The 18,235-nt window shown below is 39.1% G+C and overlaps 1 long non-coding RNA gene across 1 annotated transcript in view; it reads left to right on the top strand.

Annotated features, from left to right (window-relative positions):
* The window catches only part of LOC117506949, a 28,050-nt gene extending 15,760 nt beyond the window's left edge, over positions 1 to 12,290 (top strand). The window contains exon 3 of the long non-coding RNA XR_004559585.1: positions 12,280 to 12,290. This is a non-coding gene — a long non-coding RNA (uncharacterized LOC117506949). The remainder of the gene's footprint in view (positions 1 to 12,279) is intronic.
* Positions 12,291 to 18,235: the final 5,945 nt, after the last annotated feature.

An 18,235-nucleotide genomic window follows, 5' to 3' on the forward strand; every position in this document is an offset into this window, starting at 1 on the left:
CAACCCCAAAAGTCTCAGCCGTTCACAAGCAAAGATGGGGTGAGGATCACCACTTTGTGAACAACTGTGTGAAAAAATTGTCCAACAGTTTAAGAACAATGTTTCTCAATGTTCAATTGCAAGGAATTTAGGGATTCCATCATCTACAGTCCATAATATAATCAGAAGATTCAGAGAATCTGAAGAACTTTCTCCACGTAAGCGGCAAGGCCGAAAACCATCATTGAATGCCCGTGACCTTTGATCCCTCAGGCAGCACGGCATCAAAAACCGAAATCATTGTGTAAAGGATCTTATGGCATGGGCTCAGGAACACTTCAGAAAACCATTGTCAGTTAACACAGTTCGTCGTTACGTCTGCAAGTGCAAGTTAAAACTCTACCATGCAAAGCGAAAGCCATACATCAACAACATCCAGAAACACAGCCGCCTTCTCTGGGCCTGAGCTCATTTGAAATGGACAGACACAAAGTGGAAAAGTGTGCTGTGGTCTGATGAATCCACATTTCAAATTGTTTTTGGAAATCATGGACGTCGTGTCCTCAGGACAAAAAAGGAAAAAGACCATCTGGATTGTTACCAGTACTAAGTTCAAAAGCCAGCATCTGTGATGGTATAGGGGTGTGTTAGTGCCCATGGCATGGGCAACTTACACATCTGTGATGGCACCATCAATGCTGAAAGGTACATCCAGGTTTTGGAGCAACACATGCTGCCATCCAAGCAACGTGTTTTTCAGGGACGCCCCTGCTTATTTCAGCAAGACAATGCCAAGCCACATTCTGCACGTGTTACAACAGCGTGGCTTTGTAGTAAAAGAGTGCGGGTACTAGACTGGCCTGCCTGCAGTCCAGACCTGTCACCCACTGAAAATGTGGCGCATTATGAAGCGCAAAATACGACAGCGGAGACCCCGGACTGTTGAACAACTGAAGTCGTACATCAAGCAAGAATGGGAAAGAATTCCACCTACAAAGCTTCAACAGTTAGTGTCCTCAATTCCCAAATGCTTATTGAGTGTTGTTAGAAGGAAAGGTGAAAGGGCTGGATCCAGAGTGAAAATCTGACAGATGCATTTTTGCCCAATGATAAAATAAAAATCGTACGCGTCTTGTTATTCAATAATCATCATTTATTTATGCGTATTTTATTTTATTCGTGTATCACATGGCTGTGGAACTTCCCTATAATTTAAAAATAATCACGTTTTTAGAATTTTGCAGAATTTATTTATTCGCTCCAGAAGAAAAAAAAATAGCTCTACAAATTTACAGTGTAGTTTTTGGAATTTTATAGAATTTATTTCTAATAGTATTTATTCGCTCCAGAAGAAAAATATAACTACCAATTTACAGTGTATTTAAAATATGAAGAAAGTTCTGTGTGTCAACAATGATTTAATTTATTTGATTATCGGAAAGTGTCCTATGTCACATGACCGAATGGGTGCCTTCATTCGAATACATGTATTTAGTAAATAAATAAAATGTTTTTCGATCTAAAAGTTTGTGTGTGGCATAAATACACTTAAACCAGGCATACTTCCATGATGATTTATGGATACATTAAATAGTTTTACAATCAATGCATGTGGCATGTCCGATATCTTCGGCATCAACAATCGACAGCGACTGAGCGAGTGGGTTTTTTTTTTCCAAGTTTCGGCCATCGGTCGACCAACGATTTTAGTCGGAAAACCATCAAAAATGTAATTTCAGTCATCATAGAATGCCTTTCAAATCACAGTATTGTCTGAAAACTATTTATATACCACTCACCGTTTCTTGCTGAAATAAGCGCCCAATTTTCCTTGCACAGCAACTTTTTTTCTGGATGCCAAGACCATCGAATCGACTGGACTGACACTATGTTTGTTTTGATCCACCTGCGCAGTGCATTGTGGGATCACATCAAAAGCTGTGTTCCCCACGGGGACACGTTCGGCACTATTCAGGATTATTCAAGATTTTTTTTTTTTTACCGATGATGAACGATGTGTAAAAAAATCTGACCGATGCAACTGCATCAGTCCAAACCGGTCTGGATCTGGGCCTGAACACAATGGTAAACACCACTGTCCCAGCTTTTTCGAAACGTGTTGCTGGCACCCATTTCAAAATGAGCAAATATTTGCATAAAAACAAAGTTTATCAGTTTGAACATTAAATATCTTGTCTTTGTGGTGTATTCAATTGAATATAGGTTGAAGAGGATTTGCAAATCATTGTATTCTGTTTTTATTTACATTTTACACAACGTCCCAACTACATTGGAATTGGGGTTGTAAGTGGATATACAGTGAGTAAAACAAGTATTTGATACACTGTTGATTTTGCAAGTTTTCCCACCTACAAAGAATGGATAATTCTGTAATTTTTGTGATAGGTACACTTCAACTGTGAGAGACAATCTAAAAATAAACAAATAAATAAAATCCAGAAAATCACATTGTATGATTTTTAAATAATTTGCATTTTATTGCAGTCTATTAGAATTATAGCTCTCAAGAGAGCCTAGCTGGAATGACAGCTGTCAGGAGAGGACAAAACCCAGGAGTTACATTCCATCGCTCAGTGCTGTAATTTCATTGTTTTCCTGGAAATATCCTTAAACCTCTGCACAAGTCTGTAATGAAAACCCAGTTACTAACTCATTGATTTTATGGTATGTCCACAAAACACTATAAAGCAAAATGTCAATGAAAACAGACCTTTTTTTGCATCAATAAAAGTTGTAAAAACAACAACAGAACAATACTAAAGCTCAGCATGACATTTGCTGGGAAAAGCATTAGATCGATGCCTTTTGGGCTCGGCAATTTATTTGTAATAGGGTTTTTGGGTGGAAATGACTGGCAAGCGGCCTGGAGCAGGTGTTAAAGTGTCAGCCTGCAAGCAGGTGCATCCCGCTGTCATCCAGATGGCTGCACCACAGCACAGGCGGTGGGGATGTACCAGGTTGCTCCCTGGGGACAGAGATACCATGCCAGCATGCATGCATTAAATTGTGAATATGATCTACGTGAGCTGGTTTGCAATATTTTCGGATCTGTGGGTGTAGATGAGTTGTGTTTTCTTTTGAGCTTTCTGCTTGATGTTCTCATTTCAGCAGTCCAGTTTCACTTTTAAGCATCACTTGATGTCTCACTAAGGAGCCAATCAACTGCTATGCTAATGATGTTATGCTTTATAATTAAGGTTATGCAACACAGAATTGATTTTCATAAATCCATAATTAAAACCGCATTAAAGGAAAATCTCTTCCCATACGCCTTTGTCAGATTTTTCCATTTGTTGTTGAAAAGTTATTAGAAGGGAAACTTTAGACAACAGCCAGAGCTGGACGTGTCCACTAGATGGTGCTGTGAGTGGCTGTATCAATTATGCATGCGTGTGCATGGAGAGAAGTGTTCAGCTCCCTGAATGTCAGTAAGAAGCTGAAGGTCTATTTTCATCATGTCATTCCCAGCGCACAGCTGGCTTTTTCACTTGGCCGGCAGTGACAGCCAAAGGTTACAGCACCTGCACAGAAATAAGAATCACTCTGCCTGACAGCGAGACATTTCGGTTTGTCGATGCAGATTTCTTTCACAACCATTTTGGATCCCAGCAGGAGTCACCAGTGTGTCGAGGACATGACATTCACATACTCTACGCTTATATTAACACACCACAGTGCACATTTTAAGATGACAGAGTGTCAGGAGTACTCTGTGTCCAATGTGTATTTGGACACTGACAAAGATTAAACCAAATAATGAATATAATCTGTCAGGGTAATGACAGCTGAATGAAGAGAGCAGTGTCAAGCCACTTTGACTATTTCACAAATTTGATCCCAGCACAGGCGTGCCAGTGAGTAAACTCGTTGTCGTAAACTGTGAGGCTGTGTGCCAGTGCGCAAAGAAAATTTTGAAATATTCAAAATTTCTGACACGCATAAATTTCATGCCACTTCTATGAACTACTTGTGAACATTGTGCAACCTATTCATAAACACTGCATGTCATTGCGCGCAGGGCCTTGCACAGTTTGCAACGGTTTACGATGAGTTTACTCATTGGCACGCTAGATTGTGTGGCAGTGCGGGGATCAAATTCATGTAAGTGTCAAGGTGGCTTTTCAAGTGTACCATCTAATGACAGGCATTGGCAGGATGAATTGGGCGGCAGTGCTGTGCCAAAATTCTTGCAAGTGTTAAGGTAGCTTAAGAATTACAACACTTTTTGTGAAGGCTGTAATTATTGAAAGTAGGCCCAAGGGCCCTTAGTGATTTCCCAGTCAGGCTGGGATTTGAACCAAGCATCCTTTGAACCAAGAGGATTTTTCCACTTAACTCAAAAAAAATTGCGTACCTCAAGATGAATATTTATGGCAGCGTTCATGCTTGTATCATTTGAATGATTTTTCCTTTTTTTTTCCCTCCACTATCAGTGCAAATAAAAACATTGGAACTTTTAAGATGGTGCATCAACTCAATTTCTCGGCTACATAAAGATGGAGTAATGGAGGAAAAGCTTCTGGACTTCAGATCTGTTAAATTACAAGATCCAACAGCACCCAGTGGGTTTGGGGACTGCACCTATCTGTGACATGTCCTGCCCCAAATATAAGAAGTGCCTGACTTAAAGAGCCCCCCCGCCCCAATTTTTCAAAATTTTTTGAGAGAGAGAGAAATATCTGCTTATATTCAGGCCATTATGATAATTTTGTGAAGCAATTGTGTCTTTCAAAACAGCAGATTTCATGACGCAATCAGTTCATTTTATTCATGGACTGAAAAAGCGTAATTTGTGCCCTTATTGTGTCAGAATATTTATGGGTGGGTTGTTTTAACCTGGCATCTACCTCCCTAGTAACACTTTTTCTTGAGGGCGACAACGCTGCAATGTTTGATGACAGGCGGGTGGAACCATTTGCATCACTGCAACCCGTATGGTTGCAAATCCTATATAAGCTTCAATTCTAAATGGTCTAGCTCTTGCTGGTTATTTTACTGTCCATTTGTCAAATGACAATAATGAAAAGAAAATTGTGAAATAGTTAAGTCTCTTATTCACAAATTCACAAATTGCTTTAAATGCCCAAACGCGGAGTGTCAGACTGACCTGAACAGGTTTTCGGGTATTGTCCTTGTTCCTCAACCATAGCAAGCACTCCTTGAGCTCTACTCATTGACTGTCTGAATCATAACACAGACAATAGAAGCCTCTGGACTTCTATTTCCATCTGCAACCAAGCAGCAGAGCATCAAGCCACTGCAGGCTGTTTGGCTAGTAGGGACTGAAATAGGCTTTTCACTTGAGAGAACACAGCCAGTCACTTTTTTTTAATAGGATGCTAGTGAGGTTCCAGGTAGTGTAGGCTGGTTTGTGACTGTGGACCAGAACATGGAGGAGAGGTGTGTGTGCATGCCTGCTGCGACATTTGCCAGCTGCATGAACTAAGTACATCTGTTCTTCCCCTCCTCTGGCATTAGATGTCACCGTCTCAAATCAGGGTTTATAAAAGAACATTTATTTTTGCCTGTCTGTTTCATAGGTGCAAAACATGATCACAACCTTGACTTAAATCATAAAGAATTTGAATTTATATCTGCTGATGGACCTTTTGTCACAGATGATGTCACACCAGTAACTTACAGCTGAGGCTACAGACATCTGCAAAGTTCACCTGGCCTACTATGTCTGACCCATCACACAGTAAGTGTTTAAAACAGTCTCTGCTGGAAAAGAAAATTTCACAGCCTGGTCTATGATAGGATCTTAACAAGATTAATTAGTCTCTGTAATATCACCCAAATTATTGAAGTTTATCTGATTGAAACAGGCAGTACTCTCTGCACTTAAATAATCCATCTCTCGCTGCCCGTTTTCCTCGTTATAAATAAAACAACCTCAATTTGTCCTTGTTGCTGCAGCAAGTGGGAAAAGTTGTAAATATTTAACTTTTAATGGCAAGTGGCATCACACTGCGCAGCTACCACAATTTTTCTGTCAACATTTCATTGAAAAGAATACACCTGCTTACAGGTGTAAGCAGGTGTATTCGGCATGGTCTTGACAGCATTCAGAATGCGTTTTGCATTTTCATGTGGATGGAGATATCTATTTTTTTTTTTTAAACCAAAGGCCGAAAATACCCATTTTCAAAAATACCCATGTACATGTGGACTTGGTCTTAGAAATATGTTTTTGTGTTCTTTAGGTTTTCCAAGATGCAGTCAGTCTGACCGCATCACTGTCACTTTCACTTTTCGCTGCTGGGTAAATTCAACTATCACAAACACATAAGAATGCACGAAAAATGAATGAATTAAAAAAAAAAAAAAAAAAACCTCAAACACTGTTATCATCTTTCAAAAGCAGTAAAACACATTATTAGAAGTCACAGTTTATCTCAGTATTAGATACACCATCATTTATGAACGAAAAAGCTGCTGCTTTTTTCACAGGCTTTGAACCCCGCGGCTTAAACAACCGAAATATGTCCATTAATGCATTGATTGGCAGAGTAAAAGACACATAGTAAATATAAATTCTTACCTGTTAGTTACAGTGGGATTCATCTGAATAAATAATCCACATAAAGTGTCCTTTTTTTTGAAGAAGAAGAAGAAAAGTCCCTCTGTACACAGCTGCGCCATGAGAGCTCCTCACCCCCAAGTCTTGCCAATTAGATTAGATATACTTTATTGATCTCACAGTGGCGAAATTACATTTACACTCCAGTTACCTCAGACAGCAATTAGTCCACAATTATTACTTGTTTACCGTAATAATGGCACACATCAGAATTAAAGGCAACACATACACATTTGACATTATGTGCACTAAGTTTGAAGAAGTCCGTTATCCGAATTGAGGCAAGTGGGTGAAGTTCACGCAGCAACCCTGAGATAATTAAATTACAGCCACAAAGAAATAAAATAAAATAATGTTAAAAGTAGTCAAATTTTGTGTGTGTGTGTTGAGCAGACTCACTCACTGTAACGTCTAAAATGAACCTGAACTACACTACCCACAATGCTCTCTGTGTCGACAGGCCAATCACGTTTTGCGCTTAATGATGACATCATCAGCAAGCGACAGGCAGCCAGTCTGCTACAAACACACAACAGATGGATTAAAATGTTTGATTTTAGGGTTTACAAATGTTTTTGACCGTTAAACTTTGCTCACTTTACCAGCAAAAAAAATGTTATCGGACTGAAAGTTATCGGAACTAAATTTATTGGAAGATAATTAGTCTGATGATAGTTTTAAAACTTATCTGAAAAGCTAATCCGCTAGCAAAAACATTAGCTTTGATAATTATCTGGTATCGGATTAGCTGAACTGTGCCCACCACTGATAGCATCTAATCACAACACAACCTTACCAACCCCCAGCGTATAGGCTAAAAGGAAAAACTCCCTTGGGTGTTTTTTGATAGGAGGAAGAAACCTCAAGCAGACCAGACTTGGAGGGGTGACCATCTGCTTTGGCCACACTACCAATGACAAAAATCAATAAAGTATAACAGTAAAATGTCCAAAGCCAGTCTGATCCTATTGAAGCTCAGAAGCAGAGTCGGTCCTAGTTAATACTTGGATGGGAGACCTCTTAGAAAGAAGGGGGGTTGCGTGTATTTCTCCGAGTGAAACGGGAAGGCATCCAGCATAAAACGTGCGGCTACCCTGAACAAAAACTGGCCGGCTGAAAAACAACAGTAAAATATCCAACATGCCAAACAGAGATGATGGAACCAAGCATCCACACACTTATCAGTTCCAAAGGGCACAGCGACCAACCGTTGGTCCTGGACCCATTAAGACTGCTCACCTTCTACAACCAACAGTAATGAAATTCCCTAAGTCTCGACCACATGGCCCTTGTTTACCTTCAGGCTGCCATCGTAGTACAGTAAAGACCAGTCCAGTCCTCATGTCTTAAGGATCCTTAAGACGTGTTTCAGTGGTCAGTTTCATTTCTAGTTTTTCCTGACACTGAGCAACAGACTCTGATTCTAGAAGCTGGTCCATAAATATAACCAAAGCTTTTCCCCATCAACTCCTAAATATGCAAGTCACTGAACAGCCTTTAAAATTTGTTCATTTGAAAGATTCTTCAGAAATCGTTCATGGTGTTTAACATGCAGTCAGCTTTGTACCACTGAAAAAAATAACTGGTTAATAAAAACCAAAATTAATATATTTTGTTCCTGTTATTTCTTTCAAATACCTTTATATGGCAATAAAATACACATTCTCAGTTACTGCTCTGTTATGAGGAGTTAGAAAACTGGGTTTTGAGTACTGTATTTTTATCCAAGCCTACAGTATGTAAACGTATGGCCTCAGCGTTATCTAAAGATAGATCACCTCTGTGTCTGTGGGATGTTTTTGGCTACAAACATAAAACATCTCTTTTTAAGATCTGAGGCCTCATTCATAAGCCATATGTATGCATAAAAATTGTGGGTATTCCTTTACCCCACACATGAACTTGAATTTGTAGCCACAGCCACACTGCTCCGAGGACACCTGATCCTGTCAGATGTCAGATGTTAAGTGGAGTAGGTTCTGAGGTTTCTCCATAGAGAACTGGAGTTGTGTCAGGAAGGGCAGAGAGTGTAAAACCTCCGCTGAATCTTGGTGCGGATCTGTTGTGGTGACCCCAAACAACGGGGGGCACCGCCAAAAGCAAAAGAACTGAGGGTATAAAGGAAGAATGTACATACCACACACACTCTTCAGATTATATGTGCAATGTGCATCATAATTAAAACACCTCTGTCCACTATAACCTCATGAATCCATAAATGCTTTCCAGGCATCTCTTGATCTAAAAGGCCAAGGGCCCAGAGACATGCGTGTCACTGCAAACATAAATGAATGTCTTTCCAAATTCAACTGTTTCACTGCAAACAGACACACTTCTAATGGCCAAGTCCAGGAAATCACAGAAAGCTTGTATGTTAGTCTTGATCCAAGATATTGGATCAAGACTTTGGAAATTTATTAAAAATAAAAAACTAAGAAGTCACATGTATATAAGTAGTCACGCCCTTTGCTCAGTACTTTATTGATGCACCTTTGGCAGCAATTACAGCCTCAAGTCTTCTTGAATATGATGCCACAAGCTTGGGGCACCTATCTTTGGGCAGTTTTGTCTATTCCTCTTTGCAGCACCTCTCAAGCTCCATCAGGTTGGATGGGGAGTGTCAGTGCACAGCCATTTTCAGATCTCTCCAGAGATGTTCAATCAGATTCAGGTCTGGGCTCTGGCTGACCCACTCAAGTGCATTCACAGTTATTCTGAAGCCACTTCTTTGATATCTTGGCTGTGTGCTTAGGGTCATTGTTCTGCTGAAAGATGAACCTTCGCCCCAGTCTGAGGTCAAGAGCGTGCTGGAGCAGGTTTTCATCCAGGATGTCTTTGTACATTGCTGCATTCATCTTTCCCTCATGGTCAGGGCGTCGCACCATCAGGTCATCCCACTAATTAAAAAAAAAAAAAAAAAAAAAGCTTGGCAAACCTCATTTTTTAAAAATTATATATCAAATAATGTCTGTGCAAAATGTAGTGCCTTTACCGTTTGTACAGTTTTTTTTCCATATATGCCCCACCATCCATAACTGGTGAAAAGAACTCGTATGGCTCTGTGCGGACACACTGATTTGATTACACAGAGTTTTATATGTGAGGAATGGTGACCTTTTTTTTTAAGGTTGCTGAAAGGATGCATAATATAACCCCTTTGAATATGCAAGTACTGAAAGGCATAGAGATATATAAAAAAGACATGAATATAAAATATCTGCACAACATTCATTTTATGTCTTTTTACCCTCACACGATGTTTCTAATGATGTTTGTGCTTCTGGCTGTTTTATAGTGTTTTGGAAGGTCTTAATCCACATCTCTAAGGGATAATCAGTTAAAATGTATTCTTTTTTATTTAAATTTGCGATGATATTGATGCTTGAAGCACAGCTACTGCCTTGGAAGTATAATGTTCTTCCTTCCAGTAAGATTATTTTTCAGTTTATTTTATGCAAATCAAAGATCTTCATCCTAAATCCAGACGGACTTGATAAGATTGTAATATATCCATTACACTCAGCGAGTTATTTTGTCATATATTGAAAGTTCTGCAGCGTGCGTTGTAATGTGTTGTGTTGTTAATGCACGCTGTGCAGCGATAGGTTTCATTTCTCTTCACTTTGTGTGAGTGTTCTTATGTACAGTAAATCCTTGTTAGCGGTTGTGCAAGTGGAGCTTTTGCAGCACTGGCTACACACCAGAGAGTAAATAAATGTGTGAATGTGGACCTGGAAGGTGCTGAATAACTGCATGCTCAGCAAAACACTTCGCTGAATTCATGAAAAGAACAGAAAATGATGCTTCTTATCTGTCGTCGCCGATTTGTTTTATTACAAAGGCCGTGGCTTTCTGCCGTCTGCAGTTTGTGTTTGTGTGATAGTTTTAAAAACTTTTTGTTTCTTCTTTGTACCATACAGGTTTGTTTTCCAGCATGTATTTTTATAGGGTGTAGCGGGTTTAATGAAGTTCGTGTCACCTTTCAGGTCACCTTTGCACGACACGTCCTGCGTTTCTGTCAACAATTGCATAAAAGTGCTGCGTGTGACAGATTCACAAAGAAGCCAATTTATAGTTATTAAGAATTTAGTTGAATTGCATGAAACAGATTATTATCATTCTTGTGTTTGTGTCATGCTGATGGCTGACCTCTGACCTCTTTCCACTGCACTAAGACCCGTTCGAACCCAGTTACCATCAATGGAACTGAGGTGGATATTGTGTACTACTACAAGTACCTGGGTGTTCAATTCAATTTTATTTATATAGCGCCAAATCACAACAAACAGTTGCCCCAAGGCGCTTCACATAGACAACAAACAGGACTGGACTGTAAACACAGATGCTGTGTATAAGAAAGGTCAGAGCCGACTGTTCTTCCTCAGGAGGCTCAGATCTTTCCACGTCTGCAGAAATGTGTTGCAGATGTTTTACCACTCCGTGGTCTTCAGCATCATCTATGCTGTAGTGTGCTGGGGCAGCAGGCTGAAGGCAGCTGACACAAACAGACTCAACATGATCATCAGTAGAGCTGGCTCTGTCCTGGGGAGTTGAGCTAGAGTGTGTGGTGGAGGTGTCAGAGAGGAGGATACTGAGGAAACTGCTCAGCATCAGGGACAGCACCTCCCACCTCCTGCATGCCACACTAATGTCCTATCAGAGCACCTTCAGCCACAGACTGAGACCACCGAGGTGCACCACAGAATGCCACAGGAGGTCTTTCCTACCTGCAGGAATCAGACTGTATAATTCCTCCCCCCTCTGCAGGATCAATAGATAACAGAGTTATTCAGAGTTTTTCAGTTACTCAGAGTTATGTGCAATATTGTTGAATATCTTGTGCAAATGTCTTAAAAAACATTGTTCTCTATTTACTGTCACTGTTTTGGTACTCTGGCAAAATAATTTCCTTCAGAATAAATAAAGCTGATCTTATTCTTATTCCTTAAGTGTACTGCAAGTTAACCATAAAACAAAGAAACAAGAAGGCACTCAGAGAGTGCACACTTCTGCCAAAAACACACATTCCCCACCACCAAAATACCCCCTTTCACTTGCATTTAGCATCAAGCCTGGTTTCCTAAGAATTTATCTCTAAGATCATAACGTTACATCAAGATCCATTCATAAAATTTTGAGTTCAGTGCTGCTATATCTCTAACATTCATCTGGATCCCGGAACCAAAATATGTTCTGGACTGACTCAAGAATCACAGAAATTATTTCCTAGGGCAGTATTCATGTTATCAAATTCATTATTATTCATAATTTTTTTTAATTATATGTTTCTGAATAACAGATCATGTTCCTAATAAAATCCCTCATTTTGTCAGACATGATCAGATTTAATTTATACAACCCCTGGCAAAAATTATGGAATCACTGGCCTCAGGGGATGTTCATTCAGTTGTTTAATTTTGTAGAAAAAAAGCAGATCACAGACATGACACAAAACTGGCAAATGGCAAGTTTCTGGCTTTAAGAAACACTATAAGAAATCTGGCATCTGTCCATCTGCGGGAGATGATGGTGTAGTGTTGAGTTTGTTTTTGCTTTTAATTGTTTGTATGTTTCTTTTATACACTTTTCCCACTGAATTTCAATTTATTTCATTTTATATAGTGCCAAATCACAACAAAGTTGCCACAAGGTGCTTCACATAAGTAAGGTCTAACCATACCAACCCCCAGAGCAAGGACACAGGTGACAGTGGTAAGGAAAAACTCCCTCCAATGATTTGAGGAAGAAACCTGAAGCAGACCAGACTCAAAGGGGTGACCCTCTGCTTGGGCCATGCTAGCATCACAGCTGACAAGACAAATATACAGGAAATTTTTGTGTTTTGTTTCTATCTGCACCTGTGCAAATGACTATCAGTCCAATGCACGAGTGACAATCTCTGCCGCGTTTGTTACACGTGTACAGTAGTGTTCAGAATAATAGTAGTGCTATGTGACTAAAAAGATTAATCCAGGTTTTTAGTATATTTCTTATTGTTACATGGGAAACGAGGTACCAGTAGATTCAGTAGATTCTCACAAATCCAACAAGACCAAGCATTCATGATATGCACACTCTTAAGGCTATGAAATTGGGCTATTAGTAAAAAAAAAGTAGAAAAGGGGGTGTTCACAATAATAGTAGCATCTGCTGTTGATGCTACAAACTCAAAACTATTATGTTAAAACTGCTTTTTTAGCAATCCTGTGAATCACTAAACTAGTATTTAGTTGTATAACCACAGTTTTTCATGATTTCTTCACATCTGCGAGGCATTAATTTTGTTGGTTTGGAACAAAGATTTTGCTTGTTTACTAGTGTGCTTGGGGTCATTGTCTTGTTGAAACACCCATTTCAAGGGCATGTCCTCTTCAGCATAAGGCAACATGACCTCTTCAAGTATTTTGACATATCCAAACTGATCCATGATACCTGGTATGCGATATGTAGGCCCAACACCATAGTAGGAAAAACATGCCCAAAACTGTGGCAATGCTACAATACAGAAGCTTAAATTTGGATAAATATTTGGCCCAAAATTAAATCTCTTATCACTTTACAGTTCAGGCATCTAGTGAGGATGCCCCCTGGTTGTCTCCCTAGGGAGGTCTTCTAGGCACGTTCAACTGGGAGGAGGCCTCAGGGAAGGCCCAGGACACGCTGAAGGGATTATATTTCCCAGATGGCTTGGGAATGCCTCAGGATCCCCCAGGAAGGGAAGTGTGGGTTGAGCTGCTTGGACTGCGGACACCGTGACCCCGGACCTGGCTAAGCATCCCCTGTAAAGCACATTTCTTAATGAACAAAGCACCTGGTTTGCATTCAAAATCCAAATGAAAGGCAGCCGTTTTATTCCTCTGGAAACATTCAGTTTTTTAAAAACTCTGCTGCACACAAAAGGTGTTTGGGGAAAAAAAATGAACATGAAAAACTAAAATCAGCTTTCATCAGTGATCAAATATAGTACAAAGTTGTCACAGTTTTATCAGGTATTTCCCCCCCGAATGCCGGGAGCTGAAAAGTTCATTTTAATAACAAGAATGTCAACGGTACAGCAGAATTCAATTTAGTCTCTGTTTACAGATCAGTCAGAAAAAATGTGCGTCGGATGTTGTTCATCTCCACGAGTGCACTTTTCAAATCCAGACTGTATGATTGGGTTTTACTTGGGGGTTGGGGTGGGGTGAGGGCGGGAAGGGCTCGTTCCCTGCAAAAACAGAAGTTTCCCTTGTGCAGAGAAGCGGAGATGATGACAGCAGGTCTCACCTCACCCCGGGGAGGTGACGAGCCCAGAGGCGCTGCAGAGAAATGGATTTCTGCAAAAAGCAAGCTGAAATGGAGAGAAAGTAAAAAGGTGCATGCAACTAAAGATGTGACAAATGCGGGGAGCAGCTGCAGACCCAGATAGAGGAGCTGATAAGGTGAGAAGGAGGTTGTAGATCAGATGAAGGAAAAAGGAGATGCACTAAAAAAAACCAAAATAACCTGCTTCCTTCGTTAATCAGCTTTACTTTGGTTTAAAAACCATAAAATAAATACTTAACCTGCAGCCAAAATGTTATTTCACTTCAATTAATCCTAATTTGTAGAAATTCTACAGCTCAGAGTTGATTGATGCTGGTTTGGTGACGTTTCCCATCACATTCAGCGATGCACTCACGAAGTATTTCGTTGTTGCACCAACAACCTTGCACTATTCAATTAACCTTTAAAGTGTGCGATATTTCCAAACAATGCACTACAAATACAACCCCTGGCAAAAATTATGGAATCACCGGCCTCGGAGGATGTTCATTCAGTTGTTTAATTTTGTAGAAAAAAAACAGATCACAGACATGACACAAAACTAGTCATTTCAAATGGCAACTTTCTGGCTTTAAGAAACACTATAAGAAATCAAGAAAAAAAGATTGTGGCAGTCAGTAACGGTTACTTTTTTAGACCAAGCAGAGGAAAAAAATATGGAATCACTCAATTCTGAGGAATAAATTATGGAATCACCCTGTAAATTTTCATCCCCAAAACTAACACCTGCATGAAATCACATCTGCTCGTTAGTCTGCATCTAAAAAGGAGTGATAACACCTTGGAGAGCTGTTGCACCAAGTGGACTGACATGAATCATGGCTCCAACGCGAGAGATGTCAATTGAAACAAAGGAGAGGATTATCAAACTTTTAAAAGAGGGTAAATCATCACGCAATGTTGCAAAAGATGTTGGTTGTTAACAGTCAGCTGTGTCTAAACTCTGGACCAAATACAAACAACATGGGAAGGTTGTTAAAGGCAAACATACTGGTAGATCAAGGAAGACATCAAAGCGTCAAGACAGAAAACTTAGGGCAATATGTCTCAAAATATGAAAATGCACAACAAAACAAATGAGGAACGAATGAGAGGAAACTGGAATCAACGTCTGTGACCGAACTGTACGAAACCGTCTAAAGGAAATGGGATTTACATACAGAAAAGCTAAACGAAAGCCATCATTAACACTTAAACAGAAAAAAACAAGGTTACAATGGGCTAAGGAAAAGCAATCGTGGACTGTGGATGACTGGATGAAAGTCATATTCAGTGATGAATCTCGGATCTGCATTGGGCAAGGTGATCATGCTGGAACTTTTGTTTGGTGCCGTTCCAATGAGATTTATAAAGATGACTTCCTGAAGAGAACATGTAAATTTCCACAGTCATTGATGATATGGGGCTGCATGTCAGGTAAAGGCACTGGGGAGATGGCTGTCATTACATCATCAATAAATGCACAAGTTTACGTTGATATTTTGGACACTTTTCTGATGTTTGGGGATGATGAAATCATTTTTCAAGATGATAATGCATCTTGCCATAAAGCAAAAACTGTGAAAACATTCCTTGCAAAAAGACACATAGGGTCAATGTCAACCAGCAGATGTGATTTGATGCAGGTGTTAGTTTTGGGGATGAAAATTTACAGGGTGATTCCATAATTTATTCCTCAGAATTGAGTGAGTCCATATTTTTTTCCTCTGCTTGGTCTAAAAAAGTAACCGTTACTGACTGCCACAATTATTTTTCCTGATTTCTTATAGTGTTTCTTAAAGCCAGAAAGTTGCCATTTGAAATGACTTTAGTTTTGTGTCATGTCTGTGATCTGCTTTTTTTCTACAAAATTAAACAACTGAATGAACATCCTCCGAGGCCGGTGATTCCATAGGTTTTGCCAGGGGTTGTAGAAATGCAAGAAAAGAAACAGGCATCAGAAGGACCTTTAGTCTCAGCATTCATCTCACACTCAGTGGAGTGTTTATCAAAGTGAGAGCAGACAGTCATTTAGAAAAAGGTCATGTTGGTTGTGAAAAGAAGTTCAGCCTTCCTGCTTTATGAATATGTGATATTTTTTATATTTTTAATGTGTTCTGAGATCCATAAAAGAACCAAATATTAGGACAGTTTTGAAATTGTTATATAATTGTTTAAGTACAAACAAACAGTTTGGGCACCCCTGATAATTTTTAGAGTCTCAACAGGCAATTGTTTCACACAATCATCAACATGCACACACACACATACACACACACACACACACAATTTTGTCCTCAGAAGGCAACGCAAGTAATGAAGTGTGCAAAACCATCTGTGTTCTGTTGTCAGCATGGAAACATTGAAATGATATAGAAATGGAAAGCTGTTAATGTTCTCTTAGATGTGTGAGACGTGCGCTGTAGTGCCCTTTTCTCAGTGTACAAACACACTGATGCACAAGCTCGAGAGTGTATTTGAGGAGATGAAGTCGATGCTGTAGCTTCACAAACAGCATTTAGAAAACATTTCCAACACAATCGAACACTTCTGCGGAAAATCATTGCATTTGGAATCAAACATCGATTTTAAGCAGCTGTATTCATTAAGAGATGAAAAACTTAGTTATATTTTCCTTTTTCCATCAATACGCAAACAGGTAACACCATGTCATGTAATAACACAACAAAATCAAATGTATTTTCACTTTATTATGTAATAACACCAGCATTTTGTAATAATCTGTCACATTACGTAATAAACAGCCTGTACAAACTATGTTATATTATTAATATAATATTTTAGAAATGCATCAGAATTGAGATTGGGAATTTAATAAGACTAATTTGTAAGGGTTTCGTGCACATGTAAATTAGAAAAACACATTATGTTTGTGTCTTACTTTTCATTGCACATTATTGAAGGCCCTGGTGCATAATATTGGATAATTATTTTAATTTATTGCATAATTATTTTATTCACTGTCTGTGGAGTTTAGAGAGTGTTGTGCTTTACTGCATAATCTATACACCAATTTGGTAACATATTCTGTCATTTACATGTGTACAGTCGAAGACATTCATTTTAATTTGTTGTTGCATAATGCACTATGTTATTAGATTTTCATCAGAAAACAAGTGAAACTCACATTTTGTAATAACCATTGCAATACTGTATGTAATCATTTCTTATAAAATGATTATATACATTATATGTGAACATGTCTCCTGAGGTGATTGGTTGCAACGAAAACCTGCACCATTTCGGTCCTTCAAGCCCATTCCTGGTCTAGACCTAACTTTTTGTGGACAGCACTTTTAATCCACCGCTGTTACGATTAGGTGCTATATGTGTAAAACAAGTGCAGACCAGTCTTTAATGTGAACCCTACTCTGAATACTTATTCAGCAAATTTTAAAAGGATTAGACAACTATAACAGCCAATAGCTATTTTCTGGATAAAGACACACTCCCTCTGTGCTCTGAGCTTTTCTGTCCTATTTACATTCTTGGTCTGGGCACATATGCATGATCACGGAATGAAATTTCCACGTGCATGTGTTTAGTGCACATGAATATCTCCCTGTAAAATTGTTGCCTGTAGCCATGTTTATAATAAGACTGCAATGCTCACTACACACAAAGCTGTAAATTTTTTTCTGTCTAAAAATCACACTCTGTGGTTAAAAACTGTCTTACCAAGAAAGTGGCTGAACTGCAACCCACATACATCTGTCTTTGCCCACAGAGAGAGATGCCCACCTCTTAAAAGTCTCATTGTGCTCATTGTGGAGGAGTAAGGTTTGGGGAGGAGTGGCTGAGAAGGGAACATTTTTTTGATTCTGAAAACAGAGCTAGTAGTAACACAGTGGCATGAAAAAAAAAAGTAATTCATGGATCATTTAGGAGTTCTCAATCCACAGAGAATGAATCATTACAGTACTGTACTGTATATCCAAACCAATATTTTGACAAATTTCCCTCATTTTTTGTTCATGTTTTGCTTGCTTTCAGATTGATTGTCTGCAGGAAGTTTGGAGGAAAATGCTTTGAAGGTTATAATGATAATTAATTTTTGTCAGCTACTCGTTAAAACAACAAAACTCTACTTAAATAATGCATTCTTGGACTTTTTTTTCTGAAAACTATTTTTGAAGTGTCGGTTCCAACCAACATATTTTGCAACAGTCAGAAGGTGAAAACCTTGATGTTATTCGGTTTTGAAATCGAACTCTGTTTGACCTCCGCTATTCACTAATTCTAGCCATGTGACAGGTTAATCCCACTTCATTCAAAACATCCGCTTTTGCATCGAACCAAAAGCAGTCTCTTGGCCTCGAATCAATCACAGGTTTTAATAAAAAAAAG

The sequence above is a fragment of the Thalassophryne amazonica genome, chromosome 1 (genome assembly GCF_902500255.1).
Source record: "Thalassophryne amazonica chromosome 1, fThaAma1.1, whole genome shotgun sequence".
In the NCBI taxonomy this organism is placed as follows: domain Eukaryota; kingdom Metazoa; phylum Chordata; class Actinopteri; order Batrachoidiformes; family Batrachoididae; genus Thalassophryne; species Thalassophryne amazonica.